The sequence below is a fragment of the Caretta caretta genome, chromosome 5, assembly GCF_965140235.1.
Source record: "Caretta caretta isolate rCarCar2 chromosome 5, rCarCar1.hap1, whole genome shotgun sequence".
NCBI lineage: Eukaryota > Metazoa > Chordata > Testudines > Cheloniidae > Caretta > Caretta caretta.
This window is the reverse complement of record NC_134210.1, coordinates 91,724,741-91,744,128: the sequence shown is the minus strand read 5'-3', so window position 1 is coordinate 91,744,128 and position 19,388 is coordinate 91,724,741. Positions and strand designations below refer to the sequence as shown.

The 19,388-nt window shown below is 43.2% G+C and overlaps 1 protein-coding gene across 2 annotated transcripts in view; it reads right to left on the bottom strand.

The window, feature by feature from the left end:
- GOLM1 (golgi membrane protein 1) overlaps positions 1 to 19,388 on the bottom strand; it is a 98,731-nt gene that overhangs the window by 49,421 nt on the left and 29,922 nt on the right. Inside the window, exon 1 of one of the 2 annotated variants that reach the window (XM_048849714.2) lies at positions 13,228 to 13,742. The exons of the other annotated variant lie outside the window; for it this stretch is intronic. The gene's annotated coding sequence lies outside the window, so the exon portion shown is untranslated. Of the gene's footprint in view, positions 1 to 13,227; positions 13,743 to 19,388 lie in introns of those variants that run through there. 2 annotated transcript variants of the gene reach the window in all.

Genomic DNA, 19,388 nt, shown 5'->3' with positions numbered 1-19,388 from the left:
GAATGCATCGGATGCAGTGAGCTGTAGCTCACGAAAGCTTATGCTCAAATAAATTTGTTAGTCTCTAAGGTGCTACAAGTACTCCTTTTCTTTTTGCAGTCACAAAGTGACACAGCAAAATCCATAGACTTCAACGGAGAAAAAAGACTATAAGAACAGGGTGCTTGGCCATGGGACTTTGGGTTCGTCTTGCCACACTCCAGGAGCATCGGATCGCAACCGACAGAGCCCCGCTCCCCTCTGTGACCAATCTGGCTAGCCACTAGATTGATCCAGACTCTGGACTGGTAACTATACACATCAACTGGCAGGACTGTGTGTGTGTGTGATTGAAAAGCATATACTAACTGTTGTATTCTCAATAAATGCGGTGTGCTGCCTTCTCCCCTATAAAGATCCCATATGCTTCTTATAAGTATAACAATTGCCCCAATTTGAATGGGATGGATTTTCTATTAATTTTTTGTACATTCTCTGAATAGGTGTGTTTTTAATAAAGAGACCAACTAGTTAACTTGCTATCCCAATGGGATCCAATTCCCAGTGTCTACCTTATTAAGTATTTAATGATGGTGGAAATTCCCAGCAGATCTACGGATGGAAGTAAACCAAATCACAGAGAGGGTGAAAGAGGACGTCAGCAGCAAGTGAACAGCAGAGAAATTGATTTTACTGCTTACCAGTATTACAATGCCCTAGTAGAGCCTGCTTTTAAAATAGTTGGCACAATGTTTAAGGTTTTGTTGTTCCAATTAAGCAACGCCTTTTCTTTTTTCTTTCCCCATCCTCAAGAGGGGTGGGAGAATGCACAAAGTGCCAGACTACTTTAGGGTTTGAATGGCAAGCAGGACAGAAGCAATGCGAGATAATATTGTATAACCTGATATCTGTCCTGTCATTGCGGCAACAGGAAATAGTGTGGTTTCTTGAAAGACACCTGCCTTCCCTCCCAGCTGTAAAAAAACCAGGTGTGGCTTAATTGGAACAACAAAGCCTTAAATACAGCCAGCTGGCAATGGGAGCACTTCATGTGCAGGGGGACTGTGGCACCGTCATACAGAAGTCAGCCAGCTAAAGCATCTCTCCCCACTGGTTTCACTGCATTTGGCATAGGATCAAAAAATCTACAGCACAGACCCAGGGGGCCACCACAGGCACTGTGTAGCTCAGGGATGGGCAAACTTTTTGGCCTGTAGGCCACATCTGCGTATGGAATTTGTATGGCAGGCCATAAATGGTCACAAAATTAGAGGTTGGGGTGCGGGAGGGGGTGAAAGCTCTGGGGTGGGGCCAGAAATGAGGAGTTCGGGTTGTGGGAGGGTACTCCAGGTTGGGACCGAGGGATTCAGAGGGTGGGAGGGGGATCAGGACTGGGGCAGGGGGTTGGGGCGCAGGAGGAGGTCAGGGTGCAGGCTCTGGGTGGTACTTACCTCAAGCAGCTCCCAGAAGCAGCGGCATGTCTCCCCTCTGGCTCCTACGCGAAGCTTTGGCTAGGCGGCTCTGTGCACTGCCCTGTCCACAGGCACCACCCCTGCAGCTCCCATTGGCCATGGTTCCTGGCCAATGGGAGCTGCGGCGGCAGCACGCAGAGCCCCCTGGCTGCCCTTACACATAAGAGCCGGAGGGGGGACATGCCACTGCTTCTCGGAGCTGCGCAGAGTGAGGCAAGCCCCTGACCCTGCTCCCCGGCAGGAGCTCGAGGGCTGGATGCGGCCCCTGGGCCATAGTTTGCCCACCCCTGGTGTAGCTACACGGAATGGAAGCCATCAGGGAACGAGGAGCAAAAGGGGAAAAAAACTTTATAAAAATGAAACACAGAAGATGACAAAAACAACAAAGAGATAGAGGCCAAAAGAGAAAGACAGATACAGTGACAATTTAGCCAGTGCATGAAGTGAAGGGACATATGGGAATGTGTAAAAAGAAAAGGAGTACTTGTGGCACCTTAGAGACTAACCAATTTATTTGAGCATAAGCTTTCGTGAGCTACAGCTCACTTCATCGGATGCATACTGTGGAAAGTGTAGAAGATCTTTTTATATACACACAAAGCATGAAAAAATACCTCCTCCCACCCCACTCTCCTGCTGCTAATAGCTTATCTAAAGTGATCACTCTCCTTACAATGTGTATGATAATCAAGTTGGGCCATTTCCAGCACAAATCCAGGTTTTCTCAGCCGCCCCCTCCGCTCCCCGTGTCACTATGTATTGGAATGCTATCTGTTAGCCCTTCTCAAGGGAGGCTCCAGCAAAGCCGTGGGAAGCCTTTACTCCTTTTACATAGCATTTAGAAAAAGACAAAAAATCTCTCATCTGTGACAAAGATAAGAGGTGGCAAGAGAGGGATGATTCACACTGACACATGAGTTAAATGAAATATTTGTTCTTTATATACATTTGAAATCTATCTTAATATCATCTCAAATTATAAGCAAAATGAAACTTTCATTTTTAACTTATTCTCTGTCTTTAGTTAGATGCCTACTCGTTTGCTTACTTGCAAACACTGAAAGATTATACAATATGACATTAGATAGCGCAAAGCATATTGCAACATTCATTCCAATTATTTCATAAAGTGTCACTAAGCTGGGGGGTTTGGCAGTTTGAGGTAGAAGAGGCAAGTCATTTTTCAAGCCAGAAGCCTAAGGCAGCCACACTGTTAAAATGAAGGAACCGTAAATTCAACATACACCTTCCCATGTGGAATGACTAGAAAGCTCAAAAGGGATTTCAAAGGATTTGATTGATTGTTACAATGCACCAATTTGATAGCCCATTGCTTATATATGGTTCTCTCCAGAAGTGCTGATTTTACCATAAGAACTGCATCGTTAATGGGTTTGTCTCTCTGGAAACTCCATAAAAGGTTGCTTGGATTTAAACAATTAATATTCATGGAAATGTTGTTCTATACTTGTCTGAGAGTTTAGTGTTTATATTAAGTTAGTACTCCAGACCCCAAATCAGGATCGAGGCCCTGTTGTGGAAGATGCTATCAAAAAACAAAACAAAAATCTTACCACATGAAGACAGTCTTCTCCCCAAAAGCTTACAGGCTAAGTAGATAGATCTGAAGGGGATCACTTTAAAGTTTTGAAAGTTACAAGAACAGGATCCAAAACTACTAAAAGCCAGAAGATTCATCAAAAAGTAAAATAACATTCTTTTACTAAAAAGAAAAGGAGTACTTGTGGCACCTTAGAGACTAACCAATTTATTTGAGCATGAGCTTTCGTGAGCTACAGCTCACTTCATCAGATGTATACCGTGGAAACTGCAGCAGACTTTATATACACACAGAGAATATGAAACAATACCTCCTCCCACCCCACTGTCCTGCTGGTAATAGCTTATCTAAAGTGATCAACAGGTGGGCCATTTCCAGCACAAATCCAGGTTTTCTCACCCTCCACCCCCCCACACAAATTCACTCTCCTGCTGGTGCTAGCCCATCCAAAGTGACAACTCTTTACATAATCAAGTCGGGCTATTTCCTGCATAGATCCAGGTTTTCTCACATCCCCCCCACTCCCATACACACACAAACTCACTCTCCTGCTGGTAATAGCTCATCTAAACTGACCACTCTCCAAGTTTAAATCCAAGTTAAACCAGAACATCTGGGGGGGGGGGGGGGTAGGAAAAAACAAGAGGAAACAGGCTACCTTGCATAATGACTTAGCCACTCCCAGTCTCTATTTAAGCCTAAATTAATAGTATCCAATTTGCAAATGAATTCCAATTCAGCAGTTTCTCGCTGGAGTCTGGATTTGAAGTTTTTTTGTTTTAAGATAGCGACCTTCATGTCTGTGATTGCGTGACCAGAGAGATTGAAGTGTTCTCCGACTGGTTTATGAATGTTATAATTCTTGACATCTGATTTGTGTCCATTTATTCTTTTACGTAGAGACTGTCCAGTTTGACCAATGTACATGGCAGAGGGGCATTGCTGGCACATGATGGCATATATCACATTGGTGGATGTGCAGGTGAACGAGCCTCTGATAGTGTGGCTGATGTTATTAGGCCCTGTGATGGTGTCCCCTGAATAGATATGTGGGCACAATTGGCAACGGGCTTTGTTGCAAGGATAAGTTCCTGGGTTAGTGGTTCTGTTGTGTGGTATGTGGTTGTTGGTGAGTATTTGCTTCAGGTTGCGGGGCTGTCTGTAGGCAAGGACTGGCCTGTCTCCCAAGACTTGTGAGAGTGTTGGGTCATCCTTTAGGATAGGTTGTAGATCCTTAATAATGCGTTGGAGGGGTTTTAGTTGGGGGCTGAAGGTGACCGCTAGTGGCGTTCTGTTATTTTCTTTGTTAGGCCTGTCCTGTAGTAGGTAACTTCTGGGAACTCTTCTGGCTCTATCAATTTGTTTCTTTACTTCTGCAGGTGGGTATTGTAGTTGTAAGAAAGCTTGTCAGAGATCTTGTAGGTGTTTGTCTCTGTCTGAGGGGTTGGAGCAAATGCGGTTGTATCGCAGAGCTTGGCTGTAGACGATGGATCGTGTGGTGTGGTCAGGGTGAAAGCTGGAGGCATGCAGGTAGGAATAGCGGTCAGTAGGTTTCCGGTATAGGGTGGTGTTTATGTGGCCATTGTTTATTAGCACTGTAGTGTCCAGGAAGTGGATCTCTTGTGTGGACTGGACCAGGCTGAGGTTGGTGGTGGGATGGAAATTGTTGAAATCATGGTGGAATTCCTCAAGGGCTTCTTTTCCATGGGTCCAGATGATGAAGATGTCATCAATATAGCGCAAGTAGAGTAGGGGCTTTAGGGGACGAGAGCTGAGGAAGCGTTGTTCTAAATCAGCCATAAAAATGTTGGCATACTGTGGGGCCATGCGGGTACCCATAGCAGTGCCGCTGATCTGAAGGTATACATTGTCCCCAAATGTGAAATAGTTATGGGTAAGGACAAAGTCACAAAGTTCAGCCACCAGGTTAGCCGTGACATTATCGGGGATAGTGTTCTTGACGGCTTGTAGTCCATCTTTGTGTGGAATGTTGGTGTAGAGGGCTTCTACATCCATAGTAGCCAGGATGGTGTTATCAGGAAGATCACCGATGGATTGAAGTTTCCTCAGGAAGTCAGTGGTGTCTCGAAGGTAGCTGGGAGTGCTGGTAGCGTAGGGCCTGAGGAGGGAGTCTACATAGCCAGACAATCCTGCTGTCAGGGTGCCAATGCCTGAGACGATGGGGTGCCCAGGATTTCCAGGTTTATGGATCTTGGGTAGTAGATAGAATATCCCAGGTCGGGGTTCCAGGGGTGTGTCTGTGCGGATTTGATCTTGTGCTTTTTCAGGAAGTTTCTTGAGCAAATGCTGTAGTTGCTTTTGGTAACTCTCAGTGGGATCATAGGGTAATGGCTTGTAGAAACTCGTGTTGGAGAGCTGCCGAGCAGCCTCTTGTTCATATTCCGACCTATTCATGATGACAACAGCACCTCCTTTGTCAGCCTTTTTGATTATGATGTCAGAGTTGTTTCTGAGGCTGTGGATGGCATTGCGTTCCGCATGGCTGAGGTTATGGGGCAAGTGATGCTGTTTTTCCACAATTTCAGCCCGTGCACGTCGGCGGAAGCACTCTATGTAGAAGTCCAGTCTGCTGTTTCGACCTTCAGGAGGAGTCCATCTAGAATCCCTCTTTCTGTAGTGTTGGCAGGGAGACCTCTGTGGATTAGTATGTTGTTCAGAGGTATTTTGGAAATATTCCTTGAGACGGAGACGTCGAAAATAGGATTCTAGGTCACCACAGAACTGTATCATGTTCGTGGGGGTGGAGGGGCAGAAGGAGAGGCCCCGAGATAGAACAGCTGCTTCTGCTGGGCTGAGAGTATAGTTGGATAGGTTAACAATATTGCTAGGTGGGGTGAGGGAACCATTGCTGTGGCCCCTTGTAGCATGTAGTAGTTTAGAAAGTTTAGTGTCCTTTTCCTTTCCTTTCCAAATGCAAACAGATGGACATCGTACCAAAAGGACTGAAGGTAAAAAATCCATTACAATCTACATACCACACAGACTATGCTGACAGCTTGTGCCTCACGCTCTCAAAGAAACTGCGGAATCACCTGATCAAGATCCTCTACAGCAAACAGGGAAAGATTAAGAATGAGCTCTCAAAAATGGATACTCTCATAAAGAACCAACCTTCCACACAAACTTCCTCGTGGCTGGATTTTACTAAAACTAGACAAGCCATTTACAACGCACACTTTGCTTCTCTACAAAAGAAAAAGGACACTAAACTTTCCTCTTGTTTTTTCCTACCCCCCCCCCCCCCCAGATGTTCTGGTTTAACTTGGATTTAAACTTGGAGAGTGGTCAGTTTAGATGAGCTATTACCAGCAGGAGAGTGAGTTTGTGTGTGTATGGGAGTGGGGGGGATGTGAGAAAACCTGGATCTATGCAGGAAATAGCCCGACTTGATTATGTAAAGAGTTGTCACTTTGGATGGGCTAGCACCAGCAGGAGAGTGAATTTGTGTGGGGGGGTGGAGGGTGAGAAAACCTGGATTTGTGCTGGAAATGGCCCACCTGTTGATCACTTTAGATAAGCTATTACCAGCAGGACAGTGGGGTGGGAGGAGGTATTGTTTCATATTCTCTGTGTGTATATAAAGTCTGCTGCAGTTTCCACGGTATACATCTGATGAAGTGAGCTGTAGCTCACGAAAGCTCATGCTCAAATAAATTGGTTAGTCTCTAAGGTGCCACAAGTACTCCTTTTCTTTTTGCGAATACAGACTAACACGGCTGTTCCTCTGAAACCATTCTTTTACTAGGAAGTTATTATTTTTAGAACAAAGGAGGACACATGGTTTAAGTAAGCATTCCCAACAGAGAATGTGAGAGAAAGAACCCTTTCGGTTAACAGGCAGCAAAACTTCCAACTTGAAAATAGAAATAGAGATGTAGTTTTACTCATCGGATGGGCAGGAGTCTGTTAAACTCTTATCGCTGTTTACGCCTGCTTAAAGTACCTAGATAGCACTGCATATTGGAAACAGTTTGTTACACAGCTAAGCAAGCAGCCTAGTAAATGTTACAAACATGATTATATAGATACTAATTTGTACAATGTAGATGCGTGGTGGTACAACATATAGTTATTGAAATTGCTATGAAAGTAGTTTTTTGATTCATGGGTAAGCAAATCACAATTTACATGAAGGAATCTTCCTCCTTAAAGGTCCTCCACAGAATGTGCAAAACAAAAGCTGCATCAATTCACGTTAGGTAGATTATATAACGACTGTCCTACTGTTAACCGTGGGTTTGGGGTCTTCTATTTTGTTGACCTAGAGATGCTTTTTCAAAAGATGCTTTATTTTAGAGTCCATGTTACTCAAAGAAATCAATGCATGCCTTAGCTTCATTTCTTATACAATGTACTTTTAGGAGTTAAGTCTCAAAATAATTAAAAATAGGCAGTTGTGTAATTCCTATTTCCTGTTGTATACTGAGCGTCCTGTTTGACACCACAATGACAGATTAATGTTATTTAGCAGATATATTAACTCTAGACTAACACTGCAATCAAAGACAAAGTAAAATGTATTGTGAAAGGCCCCTGAGGGAAGACTGACTCAAAATCCTAAAAGGAAAGCTGAAGATCTTGGCTTGCAGGCACAATTTCCAAGTGTCTTGGAAAGTCTGGCTGAGCTCAAACAGCAAGCACAGATGAGGATACTGAACAAAGACTGAAGGAAGGAAAGGTATGCGAACACCCATGGAATAATTTCTCCCCTTCCCCACCACCCTTAGTAATCTGCAGAATCTATTGGAAAAGTGTGGAATATGGAGTTTCATTATTATTTGATTTTGGACAAAATAGGCCAACACTCAAAGCATGCTTTTGAAATTATGAAAAAATTAACTTCATCTAACAATCCATGATAAGATATTTAGAGCCAAGTTCTCTGATACCTGAAGGTCAATTCATGCCACTTTGCTGCCACAACCCTACTTAAAACATTGACTTAGCATCCGAGATAGGTGCAGTGTGGATGGACCCAATTCGCCATCTGTGCAGACCATCCCTACAGGGGTCTACACAACTAAGCAGCATAGCAAGCAGTACAGTAGAGAAAGTAGCAGCACAGACAGAAAGTGAAAGGGGTGTGCATGTTCCTCCATTTACAGATATTCTCAGTAATCCACCTATCAAGTGGGCACAAACCCACAGAGTACGCTGGGCAACTAAGGCTCTACATGGCTGTGGAACGGCAGACAACTGTGAAGCAGGGGCCAGGAGACAGCGAGAAGCATCCAGACAAACCATGCTCACCAGCTCTGTTCCTCTCTAACAAGAGTGCCGGACTGCAAGGACAGGGCCTTTGAAATAACTCCGATGGAAGGCTATATGGAGTGCATGACTGTAGTTGACAAAAGGAATGGCTCCAATCTCTGGACAAACTGAAAGGGACTTGCACTAGTACAAAACATGCAGAAGGTAGCTAGTGAATCACAGTGATAGTCATCATGTCATTACACTTCCTTTATTCACTACAGCCTCAGTTCTTGGTTTCCACCTGGGAATCCGGCACTTGAGCATACTGCTGAATATGCCCTGCTGAAGCTACCTCTGTGTAAATAAAACCCATGGGAAATGGTTACTTCTTACGTGAGATGTACCCCTCCATTCCACAGTGAGGGAGGAAAAGTCCTTGTGGGCAGGTGAGTCCATTCAGGCAATTGCAGGAGAGGGCAGTTCCAGTGGAGAGGAGCAGCTCTGACCTCCTGTGGATTACTTGGGACAAATGGCATTCTGGGGAAAGTAAAGCAGCTAACACCACACAAGTGTGGTGGAAGCAGCGAAACCCCTGAGCTGTGTGGGAGAATCATATTTTCCCCATCATACAGGTATTATCATGAGATTAATGTGTCCAGTTACCTGCATAAACATATACAGGAAAACACTGAGAAAACACATAGCAGGAATCTGATTTGTCTTGCGAACCCCAAGTTTCACCTCCCTTAAAAACTACTTACTTACAAAATCAGACATAAAAATACAAGGGTCACAGCACACTATTACCGAAAAATTGCTGACTTTCTCATTTTTACCAGATAATTATAAAATAAATCAATTGGAATATAAGTATTGTACTTACATTTCAGTGTATAGTATATAGAGCACTACAAACAAGTCCTGCCTGTGTGAAATTTTAGTTTGTACTGACTTCGCTAGTGCTTTTTATGTAGTCCATTGTAAAACTAGGCAAATATCTAGATGAGCTGATGTACCCTCTGCAAGATCTCTGTGTATCCCCAGGGGTATGAATACCCCTATTTGAGAAACACTGCTCTAAAGCATCTGGAAATAGCCACTGTACAGAGTGCTTGTCTCTAAGAGGGTCACTGGTTTGATCCAAGATGGCAGTCATCATAAAAAAGAAAAAAAAAGAATCTATCAGATGTTGTGATGTCATTGAGTCAATATTTGTTCAAACTATCAAATCACCTCTTTTTAAAGTCCACAGGAAATGAATGGGTAACATTTAGAGAGCATAGCAGATTTAACTGCTTAACATTTTGACCATTCTGATGCAAGCATCATATGAAACCCCTCTGTGATTCACGGGCTCAGAGCCATGATAAAAGGGAGAACTTAAGCCACAAATAGCTTATCAAAATAGCCAGGAAACACTGAAACGTACTATTCCTTCTTTCTTTGTTACTGCTACTCTATTACTTTAAAATCATGGAATATTTATTTTCTCCTTTAATTTAATACCTTCTGAGATGCCAAAAGTAGAACTAATTGCTTTAAGGATATTGTCCTCCCTTTACTTGACAGATAGCAGAACCTACAGAGGTTTATGGCTCAAAATAGTTTGAAGTTTCAGAATTACATATACATTTCAAAAATTAACAGCCAATAAAAGTGTTTTCACAACTGATTTAGAAAATCCAACAGCAACTGTTGTTTTAAATAAATACTCCCTTTGTTTTGTTTGCAACATTGAGAACCTGAAAATGAAACTGACTATGAGTGAAAGCAAGACTGAATAGCTTAATTGCACATGAAATAAAACTCAAAAATCCACCATAAATAATCCCCGTAAATCGGATTTTTTATGTTTTCAGTTTTAATAACCTAGGGTGTGACTAGTAGCAGGGAATTGGAAAGTTTTATACGGTATGATTTTTACTTTTAATGTCCCTTTTAATATCACCATCTAAAATGGAATCTCACAATGCCTCAAGTCCACAAAAATGCCACATAAAACAATGTTAGGAGAGTAAAAGGGATGTCTAGAAATGGGGGAAAAAAGCACCAAAATGATACTGCAGTCTCTCTCTTCTAATGCCACTTCACATGGCATTCGATTGGAGTCACCCAGGGAAGTTCTCTTCTTAGAGAAGCATTAACATTACAACCACTGCATGTTCCCTCTTAACACCTTCTGCTAAGCAAACTGTTGTTAATTTAAGGGGTTGTCTATACTGGCAATTTACAGCGCTGCAACTTTCTTGCTCAGGGGTGTGAAAAAATACCCCCCGGAGCGCAACAAGTTTCAGTCCTGTAAAGCGCCAGTGTAAACAGTGCACCAGCCCTGGGAGCCATGCTCCCAGCGCTGGTCACTACACCTCTCGTGGAAGTGGGATTTTTAGAGCACTGGAAGAGCTCTCTCCCAGCAACTACGCAAGCCACGTTAAAGTGCTCCCGCAGCAGCGCTTTAGCATTGCCAGTGTAGACTAGCCCCAAGTGAAAAGGACCCATCCCATGATCAAGCGGAGTTAAAGATAGGAATAGGCCTTCGAAACTCTGAATTGTCCTGGGTTTCTAGTGTAAGCAAAGGCCAGTGTGGCTCCCAATTGTTTACTTCTTTGTCTAGGCATCTTGCATGATGTCAACAACTCAACTCAGCTCAACGGTTTACCAGTGTTTCTCAACCTTTTTGATAGCAGGGACTTGCTGCCTTCTTAAAGTGTGTCAGAGAGATCTCAGGGACCGGTTGTTGAGAAACACTGTGCTCGACAACTGATTTCACATGCTTTGGGGGAGTGCCTTATCAAGTGGGAGAAATTTTAAAAGTAGGAAGTCCCTAGTAACAGAACAGTGGATATTTAGAATCCATGCAACAATGTTAGGTTAGGGCAGGATCCCTAACCTCTTCTTCTTTGTAGTTTGGCACTTGTCTTTATTTAATTTCATCTTGTTGAGTTCGGATCAATTCTCCAATTTGTCACGGTTATTTTGAATTCTAGTTCTCTCCTTCAAAATTCTTGCAACCCCTCACAGCTTAATGTAATCTGCAAATTTTATAAGCATACTCTCCTTTCTAAGTCATTACTGAAAATACTGAATAGTTCAGGACAGACCCCTGTAGGGCCCCACTAGAAAAACCCTCTCTGTTTCATAGAGAACCATTTATAACTACTCTTTGAGTATGATCTTTCAACCAGTTATGCACCCACCTTATAGTAATTTCATAGAGACCACATTCTCCTAGTTTGCTTATGGGCATGTCATATAACACTGTGTCAAAAGCCTTACTAAAATTAAGATCTATCACATCTACTGCTTCCCCAATCCATTAGGCCAGTACCCCTGCCAAAGAAGGAAATTAAGTTGGTTAGGCATGATTTGTTCTTGACAAATCCATGCTGGCTATTACTTATTGTTGTCTAGATGGTTAAAAGTTGATTGTTCAGTAATTTGTTCCAGTATCTTTCCAGGTATCAAATGTAGGCTGACTGGTTTATAATTACTCAGGTTCCCTTTATCCTCCTTTCTAAAGATAGGTAGGATGTTTGCCCTTCTCCAATACTGTGACCTCATCTGTCTGCTCTATGAGTTCTCAAAGACAATCACTAATGGTTCTGAGATTGCTCCAGCTAGTTCCCTAAGTACCCTAGGATGAATTTCATTAGGCCCTGCTACCCTGAATACATCTAATTTAGCTAAATATTATTTACCCTGCTCTGAAATCTGTTTCTCCCCCATGTTAATATTAATTATGTTGAGTATCTGGTCACCACTAACATTTTTAAGTAAAGACTAAAGAAAAATAGGCATTAAGCTGTAGCTCACGAAAGCTCATGCTCAAATAAATTGGTTAGTCTCTAAGGTGCCACAAGTACTCCTTTTCTTTTTGCGAATACAGACTAACACGGCTGTTCCTCTGAAACCTTCTTAATGTCACCCATTATTAGTTTTCCTTCCCTGATCAGGAGTGGATATTATATATAAATACACAAAAATGTATATAATATATATAAAAATGTGCCCACACATACACCCTCACCAGTCTAAGCAGAGGTTCTGAGAGGTTCCAAGGGCTAGTCTACACCAGCAGCACTTTAACGTGGCTTGCGTGGTCATGGCACAGTGACCCAGAGCTTTGAAAAAAAACACCTCCACAAGGGGCACAGCTCCCAGCCCTGGTGCACTGTCTACACTGCTGCTTTACAGCGCTGAAACTTGCTGCGCTCAGGAGGGTGTTTTTTCACACCCCTGAGAGAGAAAGTTGCAGCGCTGTAAATTGCCGGTATAGACAAGCCCTAGATAAAAATAAATGGTGAAACATTCACAATGCGGCAGTTACCCTCATCTGATAACTACCATGACTGAGCAAGTTTATTTTTCCAACCACTCCTTCCTCTGGCCAAGTCTCCACTTCAGGTGCTATAATCCAGCCTCTGGGTGGCTTTTTTCCAAAGACCAGAGGCAGGCCCAGGAGAAAGGAGAAAGCCCCTCCCCAAATCCTCTTCTGGACCAGAATCAGACGGTGACACTTTTCCAGAGTAGCCTTGTGGTACTTTGCTTCCTTCTCTTACTTCTCACCGATCCCTGCACCAATCAGTGGGCGGCACCTCGGTATGGCTGGCTGCGCACTTAAATGCGCCCCCACCCCCCAAGATGTGGCTGCGTTTCACTGGTGGGCGAAGAAACTCCCTACCAGAGAGACGGGGTGTAAGAGCCGGGAAACCCTTTGCCAGCTCTGAGGAGCAGGGCTTAGCTACATGGCAGCTGACTCTGCGAGGGACCGTATCCAACGGGGCTCCCTGGGGGAGGGGAACTAGCCCCCTTCCCTCCATGGCCAGGCTGCTCTCCTCGCGCACGTTCGAGCCCAGGCACTGGGTGCAGCGAGGAGCGAGCCAAGCAGGAGCCCGGCCCGGGAGCGAGGCAGTCCCCGCAGGGATGCGCTCCCGCCGCCGGGGAAGGGCAAGACGGGGCGGGGCGGGCCAGCCCCGCAGAGCGGCGGCCCGGAGACTCGCTCACCTTTCTCCGCCGCTCGCAGCGCGCCACGGCCCGCTCGCTCCTGGGGCACAGCCCGGCCGGCAGCACCGTCCCGGCTCTCAGCAACCTCCCCGCGGCCCGGAGGAAGGGGCGGCTGCGGCTGGCGGCGCGGCGGCCGGAGCAGGAAGCACGGCGAGGGGAGCCTGCCAATGAACGGGGAGGGAGCGGAGCGCTCCCAGGCAGGTTGGGCAGCTCCCTCCGCCCCTCCGGGCACCAGCCGGCTCCACGCCCACGCTGCTGCCCCCTGGCCGGGCCCCACGCGCGGTCTGTCGCACCCTCGCGGGACAGAGACAGCAGCCGGGGCTCCCCCCACGCGCCCGCTGCAGAGGCAGCCCCCCTGCCACAGCCGCCGCCTCCCACCCCGTGGCACCAGCCTAGGGGAGCCGTGCAGACGTTGAGGCCCGGCCACATCTTCACCACCCCGGCCACCTAGTAGCAGGAAATGGGAGGAAACCTTCCCATCTGCCCCCTAGCACCACCACAACGCCAGAGTAGGACCTCGGCGACACCAACACCAGAGATAGGAACTGGCCGGGCAACCCGCACACCTCATCTGGACCTGGACCTACGCAATCATGCATCAGCTGGGATAAATAAATAATAAAGCAAATCGTGTATGACTGAGCAAAATGGCAAGCAGTGGCAAGTGACAGGTTTCAGAGTAGCAGCTGTGTTAGTCTGTATTCCCAAAAAGAAAAGGAGGACTTGTGGCACCTTAGAGACTAACCAATTTATTTGAGCATAAGCTTTCGTGAGCTACAGCTCACTTCATCGGATGCATACTGTGGAAAGTGTAGATTGTGTGTATAAAAGATCTTCTACACTTTCCACAGTATGCATCCGATGAAGTGAGCTGTAGCTCACGAAAGCTTATGCTCAAATAAATTGGTTAGTCTCTAAGGTGCCACAAGTACTCCTTTTCTAGTGGCAAGTGAGAACGTGTCACACTTCCAATTGACATAAAGCTAGAAATATTTTAAAAACTTGACAATGCCATGGTGTTAGCCTCAGCCACATAGCAGTAGAATAGGGTATCAAGAAAGCAACCATCATTGATATTTGGAAAAGCCAGGAAAAAATAAAGCAATTTTCAAAAGACTCCAAAGACAGTGGAGCAGTAAAAAGTAGCTGTATTTACTCAAAGCTGCTGATTTTGATAGGGCAATGCAGCTGTGATTTGCAAGAGCGAGATCAAAAGGCACTACTATAACCAGTGTGATAGTAACAAACAAGGCCAAGTAATCTACTGAGAAATGTATCCAGACAAAGGTGAGGACAATTTTAAAGCAAGCAAGGGTGGCATGGAATACAGCAGTTGGGGATGCAAGGAGTCTCTGACAGCTGACTCGAATGCCACTGGTGAATTTAAAAACACTTTCAAATCATTTATTGAACAGCACGAACTTACCCAGGACTGTGTTTAACTGTGACAAGTTGGGCCGGTACTCACGCCTGCTTCCAAACAAGACTCTGGTAGATAGTTCAGAAAAACAGCAAAGAATTTCAAATCCAGTAAAGATGGGGTCACAATGATGGCTCCCTTTGGTGTTCGTTCACAAAAGTCTGCTTTGCAGACATCACTATGTCAGTTCTACCAGTCCATTACTACAGCCAGCGCTGTGCTTGGATGGATAAAGGCATTTTTACCAACTGTTTTTTAAAAAACTTTGTTCCACTTGTAAAAGACTACCTTATGTCCAAATCTTTACCTAGCTGAGCTGTGCTACTGATCAATAATGCTCCATCTCACCCTGCCATTGAAAATCTATTAACAGAAGCATTTGGTATTTGTTTTTGCCACCAAACATCACAAATGGTTCAGCCAATGGACTGAGGCATTCTGGCAAACATGAAACATAGATACAAGTGAAACCTCTTATGGCAATTATTACTGGGATCAATGCGATTTGAATCTTACAGATTTTTGTAAACAGCTGACAATCAAAGATGCTGTCAGCAAAGATGCTGACATGTGTGCAAATCCTGGAGTGAGATTGGCTCTGAGTCTTTGAGACGCTAGTGGAATAAACTTTAGCCATGTATTGATAACACTGAACCTGATAATTGGGAAAACAATGATCAGATGGAAATAAAGCAACTAAATTTTTCTGAAGAGTGACATCTTTTGGATATCACCACGGAGGAACAGGAAGGAATGGCTAAACGCAGATAAATATGAGCATGGACACCCTATTCTTAGCAACCATGAGATAATTGAATTGGTACGTGAAACAGCACAGAGAAATGGACAGTGACATTGATAGTGACAAGAAGGAGGGGGAGAAACACCAAGGGGATCCCACACATGCAAGCAGAAGAGTACTTCGCTGCCTGTTCAAGCGATTGAAGACAACAGCCTGAAGCCACACCAGTGAACCTAATGATGGGTCAAGAGCTATGCACCTTAGCAGCAAAAAAGCCTGTTAGCAACCTCAAGCAGAGTACCATTGAAGATTTTTTCAAGTCTGCGTAGTTTATCCTGTAGTACTTAAGCAGGAAAGTTAAGTTTGGATGCTTATTTTTAATTGTCATTATAAAGACTAGTGCTGGTATGTTTTACTGCAGCATTTTTTTTAGTGCTATTTGAATGGACATTAAAATCGGTGGGCTTCTGGGTTGGCATGTTTTTTCATGGATAACAAATACTAAAAAGAAGAAAGAGGATTACTTAAAATTGATATACAGTACTATGTTAAACGTAAACTACTAAAAAAAATAGAGAAAGTTTAAAAAAAGATTTGACAAAATAAGGAAACCATTTCTGTGCTTGTTTCGTTTAAATTAAGATGGTCGAAAGCAGCATTTTTCTTCTACATAATAAAGTTTCAAAACTGTATTAAGTCCATGTTCAGTTGTAAACTTTTGAAAGATCAACCATAACGTTTTGTTCAGAGTTACAAACATTTCAGAATTATGAACAACCTCCATTCCCAAGGTGTTCATAAATCTGAGGTTCTACTGTAGTTTTATCTTTGGATGCCCTGGGGGCAGGATCCAGAATGGGAGGCCCTGTGGGAGGTTTTGCAGGGTGATCTCAACCTGTTTGTGCTGTGCCCCACATGCCAGGTCCCAATGCCACTCACTCAAATTTGGCTGAAGCCACCCCGCCATCTTCATAGTGGAGCAGACGGGCCAAACATGAGTGGCGCTGTGACCCTGTGCACTAGCTTACAATGCCTGGAGCGGGGAGCTGGGCCCACCCACCACAGGACAGAAGCTGCCACTGTGGGGTAGTTTTGTTTTGTTTGTTTGATTTCATTTTACAAGTTATTTTTCACAAATGCAAAAGAACACGAAATAAAATGAAAAACAAGGGGTCTATCTATTTACCTTCCAAAGTGACACAGACCATGGGCAGTAGCCATGGGCGTTTCACCATATTCCCCCACCAAGTCTCCAATATCACTTCCTTTATCAATCTCTGAGTTCTCCAGTCGCCCAAGTCCCACCACTTTATTTGTAAACAATATTTCTTTTGAATATTGTGGCCACTGTACAGATGTGAGTTCAACTGTATCAAATTCACGTTTTAAAAGTTCACATTTATCCCTGTTAAGTCACCAGCCAGCACTATACCATAGCCCGTATTTGTGTTCCTTTGACCCACATTTTTACCCCAACTAGCATAGACTGGAAAAGACAGAAGTGAAGATAACTAGCTGCTTAGGCCCACATTTTTGATAATGGCCATTGATTTTGAATGCCTCAGTATCTGGATGCCCAACCTGAAACACTCATGTCTGAAAAGTTCAGTAACTAAAAAAACAGAGGTGCCCATAATTAGAGGCCACTTTTTAAAAATTCACATTTCCTTTACAAATTTCCATATTGGTGCAGCTTATTATTTTCTTACTTAACATCTTGAATTAGTTCACACATTTTGAAAATTATTATGTAGTTATATAATATTTTCCATTACTTTGGAATTCACCCTTACTTCAAGTCTGTAAGCCATAGGAAAGGGGATCAGTTACTAACTATGTTGTGCTATTTATAAATGTTTTTCTTCATCCTGCATTCCTCTTTCAAACAGGGACAAAAGAAATAGAACAGCAGAGGGAAAGTAGTTTATCAAGGTACTGCAACACATCCTTTTACAGACAATGAAGTACATGGAAAACTTTGAAGATTAGTGACAGAAGTAATTATTGAGAGACAAAATATCCAATAATGGATTTTATGCAGAAGATTTAGTAAAAAGAATGCAATTTCTACCTGAACAAAGAGTAAAAACTTAACAAAAAAAAGCTCGTTCTGCAGCTCCTAGCATCAAAAAGTCTGACGTTTGTTGGGAAGGAGGAGAATGATGTATAATCAAACCTTCTCATGCAGCCGCTTGTACTATCCCATAGCAACTAAAGCTACAGCAAACATGTTTGCACATGTGTAATTTTACTCATGTAAGTAATCCCATTGATGTCAATGGAAAAGTGTTTGCAGAATTGGGACCTAAATGTCCTGCATTACATTTTAAAAAGGAGGCATCAACCTGTGAAGAGGAAGAGCGATCTTGCTGTCTGAGTGAAGGAATCTCTGCTATCCTAGTCCTCCTGGCTCCTATTAGAAATATTTTATGCTTAGGGTGGGCATATACTCTCAATCAATATAAATAAGTCTTGTCAGTTTCACTGTGGCCCACAGGGTTCTGAACACCAGCAACCAAACTATTCAGATACATGTCAATTTCATTTTGTAGCTGCTTGGGAAAACTATGAGGAGCAGGAGAAGCATTGGAGCTTTCTGTCTACAGATTCAGGAACAGAACACTGCATCAGTTTACATTTGGTAGGTTACCCTCACAATCAAAGGCTGGAAGCAATTATTTTTAAAATTCTTCAGAAAGTGATGTGTTAGGCTGCGGGCTCACCACAGAATGTTTCCTAGTTGCAATAGTGAGTGGGAGTGTGGCTTTTTCAAACACCTGTAGTAATCATTTATCATTAGCACCTATGTAGTGCTAGCATCTTCAAAGTGCTGTACAAAAGATGTCATAATTAGGATCCATTGACTGGATAATCTAATATACAATGCAAGTGTTTCTTAAATAAAGGGATATTCATGTTCTCTGCTTATATTTATAAAAGAGTGAAGTGGTTTCATGTAGTATGCAAAGCGATAACGTATTTACAGTATGAAGGCACTGAGAGACTGTTTTAGTGAAGAGTTTCTTGGTCTTTGAATGCTGCAGTATGGTACATTTGTAGTCAAAGAGATTTTTCATGATTTGCAATAGAAATTATGCATTAAAAGTTTTCCATACAGGTAACAAAATTGTACAAGCAACTTCCTTGCAAAAGTTAGGATCTTTTTTTTTTTAAAGCAACAACTGTTCTTCATTCTCAGGAAGAATTAGGAAAGAAAGGGTTTTCCAGACCTTGAACAAATGTGTTGATAGGGCTGAAATTAAGCCTGCCCTAAGAACAAAAACTGAATCTGATCTTAGAATATTAACGCAAAATCCTAGCTCTTCCACTGAGCGTTCACCACCATCAAAGCCAGTCTGCCATTTTGTCAGCACAGTTGCACATATGTACAGCTTCATAGATTTTAAGGGCAGAAGTACTACTGTGATAATCTAGTCTGACCTCTTGCATGACACAGTCCATAAGATTTCATGTGTTAATTCCTCCTTCAAGTTCAATAGCTGCACTTGAACTAGAGCATATTGTTTGAATTAAAGCATCTTGCTTTAAACATTACCAGTAATGGAGAATCCACCACAACCCTTGGTAACATTTTGCAATGATTAATTACCCTTACAGTTAAAAAAAAAAGTGCCTTATTTCTAGTCTGAATTTTTTTAGCTTCAACTTCCAGCCATTAGATCTTGTTATGCCTTTGTCTGATCGATTGAAGAGTCTTCTATTATGAAATTTCTTTTTCTTATGTAGGTACTTATAGACTGATCAAGTCACTCCCTTAACTTTCTCTTTAATAAACTAAGCAGATTGAGCTCCGTAAGTCTTTCACTTTAAGGTATGTTTTTGGATCCTTTAATCATTCTCACAGGTCTTCTCTGAACCCCCTCCAATTTTTGAACATCCTTCTTGAATTATGGACACCAGAACTGGACATATTATTTCAATAATGGTCATACAAGTGTCAAATACAGAGGTACAATAACCTCTCTACTCCTGTTTATA